Here is a 14,299-nt window from a genome sequence, read left to right on the forward strand (position 1 = left end):
GTACCTGGGGCACTGGGATTTCTGTGAGTTCCAGCTCCCCCACACTCCTGAGATGTCTCTTGCACCAGCATGTGGTGGAATGGTGCACAGACCTGACTAATGTCTTTGTTCTGCTCCTTACTATTTTCATGGACTAGGGCAAATCCTATAACTTCTCTGAGCCTCCAGTTCCTTTCCTATAAAGTAGGGATGATCATAGTTGCTACCTAGCAGGGATATAAAGGATTAAATGAGATAATGTAGGTAAAGGACTTAGCAGAGCATCTGATACCTGGTGAGCACTCAATAATTTGCTATTCATTTCTAATTATGACATGGTAGGCTAATCATAAAAAGTATGGCTACGGAAAATCTTCAGAGAACATATTAAGCAAAGATGTATGTTTGTAAATGCATGCATATTCATATGTGCATGTCTGCATGTGTGTTTAAGAAGAGCAAGGAGTCTGGGTCCTGAGCAGGTGTGATTTAATATTTTGATGACAGAAAAGAGGTTGTTTTGAGAAGCTCTCTGGAGAGTGGGATTCTCCAAGTGTGTTACTTGTCCATTTGGAAAATCATTAAGACAATTAATCCTCAGGCCCAACCCAAAGGCTGAAGTCACCCTAGATATTTCTCCCCTGTCTGGGCAGCCTTTGTAACATCACTTCACACACCTGGGCACAATTGAGATCCTGTAAGAGGAAGGCATTCTAATCGGAAGCATGCCGTTTCAACATTCAGCCCCCCAAGTAGTGGTGTTTTGCTGCTTGATTATTGTTAAAACTGAAAGAGATGCCACAACTTGCTGTGCATTTGTGTCCCAATCACAGTTATGTATCAAGAGTCTCTATTCCAACATGGTATCAAGGTGTTATTCCTGCAAATTGAAGATGCCTCCTTTAGCAATTTTGCTCAGAGTCTATAAACATTGAAGAAATAAAAAGAAATCGCTTTTCTATTAGCACTGATCTCCTACCTGGAATTGTTCACATCCCTGTTGTTAATAGAGCAGCACCAATCACTAGAACTCATCACTAGAACTCAGCTATGCTTTTCCCACTGACAATGTTGCCAAAATCCTCTGAACAGGCTACGCAGGCGGTCAGAGCCTGGGCTGGGCCATCTTTCTCACTAGAACCACCTGACACAGATCTTAAGAAATGTGACTGAGGGGCCCAGGAGACAAAGAGGAAGGCCCAACTCCACACCAGCCCCCACCCAGAAGAATAGGAAAATCGAGTATTTCCCCAAGCAAAATTGCTTGTGTACTTTGTGTCTTTCCAGAAGAGAGAAAAGAGCAGTGTGGTATACTCCCCACCCATGTGCCAAAATCCTGGTGAGCTGGCATAGGGGTGGCCTGCACTGCTCAGTGGAGGCTTATTCTCCCTTTCCAGGGATAGCACAGCTTGGATGTGGGGTCAGGTGCTCATTGGCCTATTTTAAGGACACCAGAGACCCAGAGTCAGAATGCACAGCAGGAATACAGAAAGCCTGATGGGTAGGATGCGAGAAGGGAGGGAAAATTGGCTCTGAGTATTACCTAGGTAAAAGGAAACCTGGGTAGCCCCTTCCAGTGGTCCCTAAATGAACTGTCTACTAAACAGGAGTGTCCCAGAAATATTTCTGAAGGCTCAACATGAACATTTCTGTTCAGTTCCACCAATATATGTAGATCGTGGTCCTAAACACTGAGTATATGAACATGACTATGAAAATGAATACAGCACAGTTCTGGCCCTTGAGGAGCTCACAAGCTAACATGAGAAGTAGAAAAATTAACACCTCTTAATATGCTGTAGTAAATTCAAGATCAGTCAAGGCTCAAGTGTCACGAAAGCTCAGAAGGGCTCTTTAACCCATCCTGCGGTCCAGCGGGGGTATAGAGAAAGATAACCCTGCAGTTTCTTGCCCATCATTCCCAAAAGTTTAAACTCTGTGAAGGTCCACCTGCATACCTGCTGCTCACCTGATTCATGCTGGGTTCCAGAAGCCAAGCTGTGTAAAAAGCAGCTGCCAATCTGGACTCTTAGGAACATGGAATGGGAGAGAAGGGGGCACACAAGAGACTCTCCAGCAGCCCAGGGTGGCCAGTACCTGCAAGAGGGATCCTGTTCTCAAGCCTGGGTTCTCTGAGGCTGGAGATGGAATGGACAGAGGAGAAGTTTACTCTGCTTATTACTTGGATGCCTTTAACTCTATTTTCTGTCCCAAAGACTGTAAAACTCCTATATAGATGTCAGAAGCCCAGAGCTTGAGTGGTTTGCAAAATGAACGTTCACTCACCTCTATGGAGAGGATATCAGCTTCCAGCCTAGTCCTTAAGCTACATCGCTTACTGGAAGTAAGAGAATTGAATCAATTAATGTGCACACCAGCAGTATAAAACAAAAAATGTGTACATTTCTACAAACCATCATCAGAACAACCTAATCATTTAGTTTTTTCATTTTGATGGATATTTTAATTATACTGCATCCATAAAATGGAATCATGTATAGCCATCAAAAATCAGATTTTCAAAAAATGGTGACAAACTATAATGTTTGCTTTTATGACTTGAACGATGTCCCCGAAAAAAGATATGTTGACATCCTAACCCCCAAAATGTATGAATGTGACCTTCTTTGGAAATAGGGTCATGGCCAATGTGATTGAGTGAAACTGACATAAATTAGGGTGTGCCCTGGTCCAATATGATGAACATCCTTTTAAGAAGAGAAAAACCTTGTGAAAACAGAGACACACACAGGGAGGTGCCATGTGACAACAGAGGCAGAGACTGGGGGAAGGCAGTTGCAAGCCTACTGTTAAGGGGGAAAAAAGGAATACATAAAACTCTTTTTTGCTGACAAGGGAATTAATGTTTTCACTGTATGTTTACTGGCCCTCTCAATTTCTTTTGTGTGAATTATTTGTTCACCTACTTGCAGGAAAGATAATTCTTGAGGCTGAGGATTACTCCGCACTCCAGCCCAGGCATCTGGATGCTCCAAGATGACTCTTGGCCACCCTGAGTCTCCTTTGCTCTTCTGAGAATAGGAGCCCAGTGCTCTGAGACTTAAATTTTGAGCCCCTTTATTGTCCCTTACTTCCTTTTCAAAGTTTTGCCTGGCCTCTCACCTGAGCTTTCTTTTTCACTTAGAATAGATACAATGCAAAATTATTTTTGCTGAAATTATTTCCAATGTTTAGGACACATTTCCTGTTCCAAGAGTGTAGAATTAGTAGAAGTACAATAGCTTAGCAACATCAAACATTGCATACATTTCCTGATTTGGCTGTTACTGTGATCAAGTTCTTGGCAGACCATCTTCAGAACTGAAAATGGGCCCAGCTCACCCGAGCCCTCCACCCTCAAAACCCCAACCCTGTGAAGTGAGAATACACAGGTATGAGAATCCCAACCACACTGGCTTCCCGTTCTCTCCTCCTGCAGCCCTCACCTCCATCTACAGCAAGCCACAGTCTCTTCCTTCCTTCACAGGGAGCTGGTCACAGGGCTGTTGATGAGAGAGTAGGGTAGAACACTCAGACGTCAGTTGCTTACTGAGTAACTTCAAACTATAGACCTTTCTGATATGTAGGGATTCTTAAATAAAATCTTCACTCACTTTAATTTTTCACAAGTATCCTATTATCTGCTTTAATTTCAAACTAATTATTCTCACATTGGGAATACTCAAATTAGTTATCAAGCATATACCCTGATTCTATTTTAGCCCTTCTCACTTTGAGCTGTTTATGGACTTGCATGAATTTCCACACTAGATAATGAGCTCTTAAATTCAAGGTCATGACTTACTTATTTTTGTATTATCACAGCTTGTATATTACATAGCATATGCTCAATATAGTCAATGTTTTTTTAAAAAAATAGATTATTGGAAGTTTAATCTGAACCTTCCTGACCCGAGAGTGGTACAGGATAGAGGAACGTGTGGAGAAGGATATGGGAATTATCAGCATACCCTGTAGGGTTTGGTAGTTGGGGCAGTGTAGGGACTATCAGCCAAATGAGATGACCTTAGAATTGGGACTTGGAAGATGACTATAATTTCACCAAACAGACAAGAAGAAATAACATAGAAACCAACCTCAGATTGTGTGGCTGGAACATATAGAAGGGAGAGGACACAACGGAAACGTGCAAAAAGTTGTAAAAAGTTTTTCCAGATTGTCCCTTTACCAATAATGATCACAATCATCTTATTGTGAGTTGACCTTTACTTTATATTCAATAAGTCTTTCTGTCATTCAGCAAACATATATTGAGGATCTACATAATTTAAGCCACCTTGTTAGAATTCAGTGTCTGCCTCAGTCACATCCCTACAATGGGATGTGCTTTGGAAATGTTACTTAGATGTTTTATGTCATTTGTCTTAGTTCTAATCTCATAGGACAAACTAGAAATTGCACCTTTAATTCCTTAATATCTTCCCACAAAATCTGCATAAATGTTTTCTAGCTACCGTTGTTTAATAAATGCTTTTGGAATTAAACTGATCTAAAGTGCGAGGATAGTGGAAGAAAGAAAGCTAAAAGGGAAAAAGGGGCAAAAGAAGGAAACCTAGAGGGGAAACGTCAGTGCAAGAAAAGAAATAATTAGAATTAAGAAGAAAGGGGCCGGGCGCAGTGGCTCACACCTGTAATCCCAGCATTTTGGGAGGCCGAGGCAGGCGGATCACCTGAAGTCGGAGCTCGAGACCAGCCTGGCCAACGTGGTGAAACCCTGTCTCTACTAAAAATACAAAAATTAGCTGGGCATGGTGGCAGGTGCCTGTAATCCCAGCTGCTTGGGGGAGGCTGAGGCATGAGAATTGCTTGAACCCAGGAGGCGGAGGTTACAGTGAGCCGAGATTGCACCATGGCACTCCAGCCTGAGTGACAGAGCTAAATTCTGTCTCAAAAAAAAAAAAAAAAAAAAAAAAGAAAGAAAAAATAAAGAAAGGGGAATTGATTTGATGATGTTAAAGAACAGAATCTTAGGGCTAGAAGAAATGAATCTTAAGTTTAGATGGATCTCTAGAGGCCACAACTAAGGGACACCCAAATTAGGAAGAAGGATGGGCAGGATTTTAATATTTCCTCCAATGCTAAGATTACAGGTTACATACAGCAATACTACTTTGACTCATATTTGATGGTAGAACTCTTTAAATACTCCCAGAGATGTGGCCCTTATGCCCGTGTTCTGAGCCATCTGGCAAAAGGTGTGATAGTAGCTATAGCAGCTGAACTAACTCTACAGTATTGGGCATATGGATACTTGATGAACTTTTGGCGAATTAGATTGATAAATTTCAAAGCATAAAAAATCATGACACTCTTTTCTCTTATTTCTACAATGCAGTGTCTTGTATATATGAAACCAGAGGACCCTGCCTAGTTAGCATAATCTTTTTTTGTTTGTTGGTTGGTTTTTTTGTTTGTTTTGAGACAAAGTCTCGCTCTGTCACCCAGGCTGGAGTGCAATGGTGCAATCTTGGCTCACTGCAACCTCCGCTTCCCAGGTTCAGGTGATTCTTCTGCCTGAGCCTCCCGAGTAGCTGAGACTATAGGCTCGTGCCACGACACCTGGCTAACTTATTTTTATTTTTATTTTTAGTAGAGTTGGGGGTTTCGTCATATTGGCCAGGCTGGTCTCAAACTCCTGACCTCGTGATCCACCCACCTTGGCCTCCCAAAGTGCTGGGATTACAGGCATGAGCCACCGCCCCCAGCCCTGGCTAGCATTATCTAGCCACGTTCATTATACCTGATGAGCCAAATTAACAGCACTGTTCCTAACTTGTGTCAATCAAACTGCTCTTCAAATTTCTTCTGGTAGAAGAAACATTCATTCAAAGTTCCACTTCTCCTCTATGGTCTTGGTGGTCATATGGGCATCATAACAGTGACACATTCCTCTCCTGTACTGTTTTTATTATATCAAGCTTGAGTGGACCTTGGCCAAAAGATGACTAATGACACCCCCTTTTCTCTCAGTGTGGCACAAATGAATCAGACACCACACCAGGAAGCAGTGAAAATAGAATTAGACTATGAATCAGAAGACGTGGGTCTTAGTTAAGTTTTGTCTGTAACTGGTGATGGAATCCTGCAAAGGTCTCTCTAGGCACCGATGATTACCTCCTCTTCAAAATATGTCCCCATTAAACTTTAACATTCTCTGACTCTTGACTCTTCACCCAGAATCTACTTGAATTGCTATTTACTGTGAAATAGGTTTTATATTTTCATTATCTAAATATTTTGAGGAACAAGCATTTCGATGCTTGGTTTAAAAGAAAGAAAGAAAGTCACCCAGCTTATGCATAAGATTTGTCTCCACGGCAGCAGTTTAGAATAGGGGAAGACTTTGGCATTGATTCCTCTAGAAATTAGAGAAGTTACTTTATACAAGGTCTACCATTTAGTTAGCTGGACTTTTTTAGGGCTTCTATATGCAATTGACAAAATTGGAGCCAAAAGAAGCTGAAAAAAAGACAAGCTGAGAAAAGCACATTAAGTTGTTTTAAGTTGTAAAAATATTTCTCCTCCAAGAAATCAAAGAATTCATTCATTAAACTATCAGGTTTTACTACAAGATAGAACTCAAAATGAAAGAAATCCTTAGTCATTTGCCCTTCAAGATGTAGGGACATGATCAAACTTTTAGAGCTACCCATTAATCTTGTAAAATAGAATAATTCTGCTAATATTTGTACTGGTGGTATTTATATTTGCCACAAATAAATAAAGAGAGAGTGAGAAGTTGGCTATCTTTAACCCAGAAGTTCTTCTCTGGTGCCGTCACCTCTGTTGTCATTCTTCTCAATTTTTCTCAATGCTCTTAGGCACTTTATTAACCAACAAATATAAAGAATTATAGGGGTGGGCACAGTGGCTCACGCCTGTAATCCCAGCACTTTGGGAGGCTGAGGCGGGTGGATCATCTGAGGTCAGGAGTTCAAGACCAGCCTGGCCAACATGGTGAAACCCCGTCTCTACTAAAAATACAAAAAAAAAAATTAGCCGGGTGTGGTGGCGGGCACCTGTAGTCCCAGCTACTCGGGAGACTGAGGTAGGAGAATGGCGTGAACCCAGGAGGTGGAGCTTGTAGTAAGCCGAGATCGTGCCACTGTACTCCAGACTGGGCGACAGAGTGAGGCTCTGTCAAAATTAAAAAAATTTTAAAAGAGAACTATTAATCCCCTCTTGAAGAATTCAACAGGGCTAAAAGCTACCCACTTGAGGGAGGATACTCTGGAGTATTTCAGAAATTAAACAGAAGCTGGGGAAGGGTTTTCTTGAGCAATGGGCTTCCCTAGAGCTGCTGAAATCACAGTATTCCAACAAGTAAGCCAGTTTTGTGTCCTGCCACACAAAATTCCATCCAATCGGTGTGATACCAACCAGACATTATGTGATGGCTCACTAGGAACTTTTGACATGAACAAATTCTCTATAATAAGTTCAGGCCCTGCCAACCTTTCTTATAGTTCAAAATTGAACACCTAAGTCTGCAATAGTTTTAGGAGCTACATAAGTCTGTAAGAGTGAGCCTGAGAACTATATGCCTTGCCCAGGTTATCCTTCCTGATAAATCAAAAAATTACCTGAGGAGCAAAAGATTAGAACAAAGGGAATCAACACTTACCCACCATTCTACCAAACAATGGTGTTGAATAAAATCACAAGAGCACCTCTTCTAAGAGCGGAACTGGAGATAATCTAACACATTCTAAATCTTTGATTCTGTCTACATTTCTGCTACTCACCCCTGATACAATCCCAGAGCTGGGACTTCAGTAATGGTGGAAGTGAGGTAGGCCAGTGTTCAAAGGCTAATCCAGATTCAAGAATGAGCAAAGGATGCAGAATCAGTTCAGCTGTTGCAACTTCATTAACCTTGAATCAGTAAATGGATCATGCAGCAGATTTGCATGAGATCAAACACTCACAGTGGTAATGTGTATGTTTATTTTCATCCTTATTGCTCCAGAGGCCTACCCAAAGTCTGATGGCCTCAGCAGCCAGTGTGAAGCAAGGAATTTACCAAGGCAGAGGAGCTGAAAACTGCAGGCATGCTGCCATGTATACCACGGTGAGCTTGGCAAGGGTAGAGAGGCCAGGTCAGTATTCAAGCCCTTATCATCATAAGATGAAATCCTTGCCTCATCACAGTGACATTCTTCTACTTTTTACCTATTCCTCCATCATTGAGACTTCAGTGCAACAGGCCTGGCTACAACCTAGCCCAGAAGGTAAATGAATGGGTTTTAGCTTTTTGAGAAACAACCAAAAATTCTTGACTCTATTTGAGAGATATTCTGGCCCTGCTTTTATTGAATAATATCCACATACTTCTATGCCTAATCAACATATGTGTATATTTTTTGTCTTAAACAATAATATTATTATTGATACTTAAGACCTGTTATGATGACTTCTCTGTTGGGACCACAAAGCACACCTGAAGCCAAGACCTGTGTTTAAAACCCACAATCTTAGTGTTCAATAAGATCACACACACACATACACACACACAAACACACACTCCAGTCCATTCTCACATGATTCTAACTGGTTATAAAAGATTCACCCTCCAGACATTAGCCATGATCCAAGATGATAATCTTGACACACCGTGTCTCCATTTTCATGAGGAACATAAAGCTTTAGAAGGCAGTTGTCATTGTAATCATCAAGCATTTATGAGCATGTGCCAGGAACAAAAACTAGAGACACTTGAGAAGCTTCAAACCTGATTGACGTACATAGGACACACACAGAAAGGAAAAAACAAAGCCTGGAGGTAAAGATGCACAGGATTCTAGAGCTATGGGGGTCCACAGTGGGCATTCCTTTCGTCCTTTCAGACTTTCCTTTCTACAGTCATGAGTTTTAAAATATCACTTATATTTCAAAATCCAGATTATTTATTCAAAATCCTTTTCTCAAGGCTTTCCCAGATCAATGTCATTTCCACCAAATCAGAGTCATTTCTCAGCTCTTTCAACCCCATCAGCAGCTTACCTGTTTCTTTCTCAGGATACTTTCTACCTCATATCAATCATTTATGTATGTCTTATTTCCAAGATTTGATTAGAAACCTCTGGTGGACAGAATCTATATATCTGTGAATCTCAACATTACCTAGCACAGAGTCTTGACCATCACAGGTAATCAATAGTTGAAGGTTTGATTTCTTATTATAACCTATTCATTTGACACTTTGAAGGAACTAAGAACTGGAGACACCATTGAGAATCTTGTCAGTAAGTCAAACCAATAGGGCTGACGTTCAACCAGGATGCTACAGTATGACCTTCCAGGGTGCCAAACTACACATCCATGTCAGTTGGTAAGTAGCTGCTGATCTCAAATGTTGCCGTGCTGTCCCAGCTGTGCCAGGCCTTCCCTTGGAACCCCCTAGGTCCCCATCTAGCAACTATGAAAGTGATGACCAGCACAGCAGGGGACTTATAAGACCCTGCATCAGTTCTGCAGAAAACATCAATTTTGATTGTTCTATGCTCCTGCTGAACCAGGTATCCAGTATTTTCAATATCAACCCCCATCCCCACCTTCACCCCTGCTGCATACAATAGTTAATTACAAGGTTCTGGGAGAAAATAATTGTCTCATTACTCTTCCCAATATAGTGATGCTAATTTATCATGTGATAAAGTGAATTCTATAAAAAAGAGTTCATCATAATGAGTTATCAGTGACCAAACTTCTTAAGAGAAATGGAACTAGAACTCAGCATTAAAGAGTAAGCAGGAGTTGAATACACAGAATTATGGGAGGGGATTCCAAGTGGGAAAATGTAGTCACATAAATGCTTGGAAGCAGATATTCATTTGATACATTAAGGGTTGGCTGCATAATTTACAGAGCCTGGTGCAAAAGAAATGTGCAGAGCCACTTGCCCTAAAAGAAGGAAAAAGTCATTGTCCTTTCCTCTGTAATCTCTCTCCCAACCCAACAAAGTGGGTTTTTTTGTTTTTTTGTTTTTTTCTGTTTAATGTTATGCTCCCATTACAAAGGCAGCAGGAGGTGGAGCACATGTAAACTGAGGCTCCAATCCAATAGAACTGAGGATCTACTTCCATCAGACTTCATTTACAAAATGCAAATTCAAGGAGAAAATTATTAAGAATTTCAAGACAGTAACCACAGAGCATTAAGCCCCACGTGTGGGCCGGCTTCTCAGCACAGAGCTCTGTACAACTGGGCTAATTGCATGTCTCTGAAGCCGGATGTATCTGGAAGGCAAAAAGCAACAGACTTAGATGAAAGTCGGGGAGGGGGTAATGCAGGGAGGTAAGATGAGGTAAGAGAAAAGAGGTGTAATCTGTGTAGATAGCCACAAGCCATACCATGCAGCACCCAGAATAATTTCTATGTTTCACAAATTAGTTATTTGGGGACTCCAAACAGAAATAAGCAATAGATGAAGTTTATCTACCTCTTCAGGATCCTCCCCTCAACTTGCTTCTCAAAAACATTATGGAAATGAGATCCTAGGCAGCTTTTCAGACTCTGGACCTGTTTTTCCTCTCTAGCCCAATCCTGTTTCCTCTGTCATCCTCAGAATCACTCTGTTGCAAGAAAGAATCTTGTTGACTAATTCACTAATAACAAGTACAACCAATACATTTTACCTTCCAAAGAGAAACTTGTAAAGAGGAACTATTTCACATGCCAAATATTCTCTTGTAGCAGTGTATTTACAAGATCAGCAAAAGGTCCCATTGATAGTAGTGGAGAAGGGAATACAGAAGAGCATGTACATTTGTGTGGAGACCATGCCCGGTACTCCCTCCAATCAGCTACTCCACCTTGACAAGTCTAAGAGCTGCCACCACTCCAGCCAGCTGCACCCTCTGTACACACTAATCTGCAGAGCAAATATTCCCTGCAAAGGGGAAGTCTGGGCCTCAGAACTGGCCAAGCAGAATTTCTCAGCCACGGTATTTCAAAAAATTTGAAATTGGATCTTGATCACTGAGAACCTGTCTTCATAATTAAGCATAAAAAAGCAGACAGACATCTGTTCCGTCCGGGAACACAGAAAGCATACTAATTACAAGCTTCTGCCTGGTGTGGAACACTGCGGCCTTGGCTTGGACAGGCTGCACGGCCAGACGGGCAGAGGCTGACCAGGCTGCAGTCATCAGAGGAGCAATAAAGGTCACTACGATATGGCTGGAGGCTCTGTCTTTCATCAGCTGAATGAAGGAACTGAATGGAGTTCCTTCTTGACCACTGTCCCATCTTCCTCTTACACACCCTGGATTCCAGGAACGAACCTGGGAGCTGAGCTTGCAAGCTGAATCTTGTACTTTTCATGCCCTAAAGCTGTCATAATATGCTTTTTCCCACCTCCTTCTATACAAATCTTACCCACCTATCAAGGACTGTCTCTAGATCCACATTATTCATTTGCTAATTTCTTCATTTACCAAAAATAAGTACTTAATTTGTACAAAGCAATGTGCTATTCATTGCGTGGAATACTAGGTAAATTGTGGGGAGGTCTTTTCTTTGTGATGCTTATAAGCCTAACATCGGAGAGCAAACAGATACCAAAATAATTCCAATATAAAATAAAAGAAAAAGAAAACCTATTAGTACCCTAACACAGGTGAAACTAGATGCTTAGGAGTACAAAACAAAGAACAAAGAGTTGTACTGAAGCACACCAAAGGTTTTATTGAAAAGGTGACAATTGTGCCAGGACTTGAAGAACAGGTAGCACATGAGGACACAGATATGCAGAAAGAAACAAAAAGAACCACTGAAGTAAATAGAAGGGGGGGAAAAGCTGCAAAGTGTGCGTGAAGAACACCAAATATGTTCGGTGTGATGAGAAATAGAGAGTCATGAGATACGAGTTTAGAAAAGCAGCCTGACAGCCAGGCGCGGTGGCTCACGTTTGTAATCCCAGCACTTTGGGAGGCAGAGGCAGGCAAATCACCTGAGGTCGGGAGTTTGAGACCAGCCTGACCAACACGGAGAAACCTCATCTCTACTGAAAATACAAAATTAGCCAGGCATGGTAGCACATGCCTGTAATCCCAGCTATTTGGGAGGCCAAGCAGGAGAATCACTTGAACCCGGGAGAAGGAGGTTGCAGTGAGCTGAGATCGCACCATTGTACTCCAGCCTGGGCAACAAGAGCACAAAAGCGAAACTCTGTCTAAAAAAAAAAAGAAGAAAAGAAAAAGAAAGAAAGAAAGAAAGAAAGAAAAGCAGTCTGACTAATCACAGTGTCCCTTCTGGAAAACAACCCAGGGGGAAACCACAGCCTCTCCTGACCCCTCTTCTCTGTGACTTTCATATGCTTCTGTCTGTCCCTCGCCCTTTGTGCTCTAAATGGCAGACATTCAACAAATGTGTGTTGAATAATAAATTAATAAGCTATTCACTGCTAAGTGTTGCCATATAATATAACCCAGGGAAATTTATGGTGTGTTCTAAGTCAAAACAGTTGCTTCAAAGTAATCATCTTTGTTCCTTGATGTTTGCAAAACTAATAAATAGAAACTATGATTTGTGAAAAGCAAAATAATGGTGATAACTCACATGTTAAAGGCATCTTGAGGTATGTGAACCATGTTTTATTTTATCTCACCAGTTACTTCGTTGAGAGTGAGCCAAAAGCAGGTGTACTGGTGGAATTTCGAAGACCTGTGCTACTCCCAGTTTCCTCAACAGGCATTTCCACATTATTGGAAACTTCAGCAGAGGGGCCAGGGATGGCACAAGTTGGAACCGAATCTGGCAAAAGAAGAGATAAAGCAAATGATAAGTCCCTGGGAAATTTAGAATTCTTGAGACTCCAAGCTGGAAATACTCAGCGGCTTTTAAAATGTTTAGCTAAATCATAGTAAAATTAAAATAGCAATAATAATATAACAATAATAGCTAGAATTTATTGAGTACTTACTATGTACCAGATATTGTGATAAATGTCTTATCAATATAATTTCATTTAATTCTAATAACTAGCCTATGAATTAAGTATTATTAGAAGCATTTAATAGATGAGGAAAGTGGGGCATAGAGTGGTGAGGCAACTCCAACTGTAAGTCTTAATTAGACTACCCCTCTGAATGAACGGATGCATTACCAATAGAGATCACAACACTTAGCAGACACCAACGAGGCACATTTCCCTTCCTGGAGCCTAATCTCTGATAGAAGAGCAGCTCAGAGCCCCTGGAGTTTTATATGTGTGCTGATTCTTACAGACTTTCAAGGATGCAAAAACATACACAACCACATTTAAGTGTTCAATGGATCCACACACTGCAAGCTAACAAGCAATATGTTAAAATTCATGAAAGGTGTACTTTTATGCAGACTGGGAAGGGAGAAAGAAATAAGTGGCACCTGTAGATTTAAGCTGTGTTGAAGAGGGCTGGGCTAGAGTTGTGGACGCGAGGAAGAAACAAGACAAAGCCATCCCTGTCCTTGGTGGCCCCCTAAACATTGGTTCAACAATTTTCTTTGGTCTGCCCACTGTTTAACAAGACAGAGGTGTTTCTTAGTGTTTTTTAGGCTTTTTCCTGAAACCTATGTGGAAGCGAGGAAATAATGGGCAAAATATCACTTATATCCTTAACCCTTTCCAGGAGATCATCTTGCAGATTGCAGATTTAGTAGCTATATGACGTTCGACAAGTAATTGTAAGTCTGTATCACCGTGAGTGCGTGTCACTTTTCTGTACCTCAGCTTCTTCTGTAAAATCTGGATCAGAGAATGCCCACCACATTGGGTTGCTGTGAGGATTAAATGATATAATATACATATAATTAATATATATGTAATGTACTTAACACAATGCCTGGCATATAGTCAGCACTATGTAAATGTTAGGTATTATTATTATTATGTGTAGTATAGCCATGCAAATATTAACTATTTTAGTAATTATTCTCATTAAATGCCACTTATGAGAGGTCTGCAGAAAGTCTCCTGAAGCAGAGGTTATTGTATTTATACACTAACTTGCCCACAACTGTGCACATTTTCTAAGGCATTCGCAGGTAATTTTCTAATGTGTTCTTGCCTTTATGCATTTGTGCTTTTTTCTTGAACGTCATAATTTAATTTATTTTCTTCATCTTTCTTTCATCAAACCCATTTGGACTTCCTGACGGTAGAGTAAGGGAAAGAGTGAGGATTAAAACTACCCAATACTCAAAGAGGTGAGAAGGTTCTTCATTTGGGCAGTGCTCTACCAGCAAAGAGAAGCTCCTCACCTTGTGTCCCATCAGGGACAGAAAACATCTCTAATAGGGTGGCAGTGGAAGAAAC

This window comes from Gorilla gorilla, chromosome 5 (assembly GCF_029281585.2).
Source record: "Gorilla gorilla gorilla isolate KB3781 chromosome 5, NHGRI_mGorGor1-v2.1_pri, whole genome shotgun sequence".
NCBI classification, from domain to species: domain Eukaryota; kingdom Metazoa; phylum Chordata; class Mammalia; order Primates; family Hominidae; genus Gorilla; species Gorilla gorilla.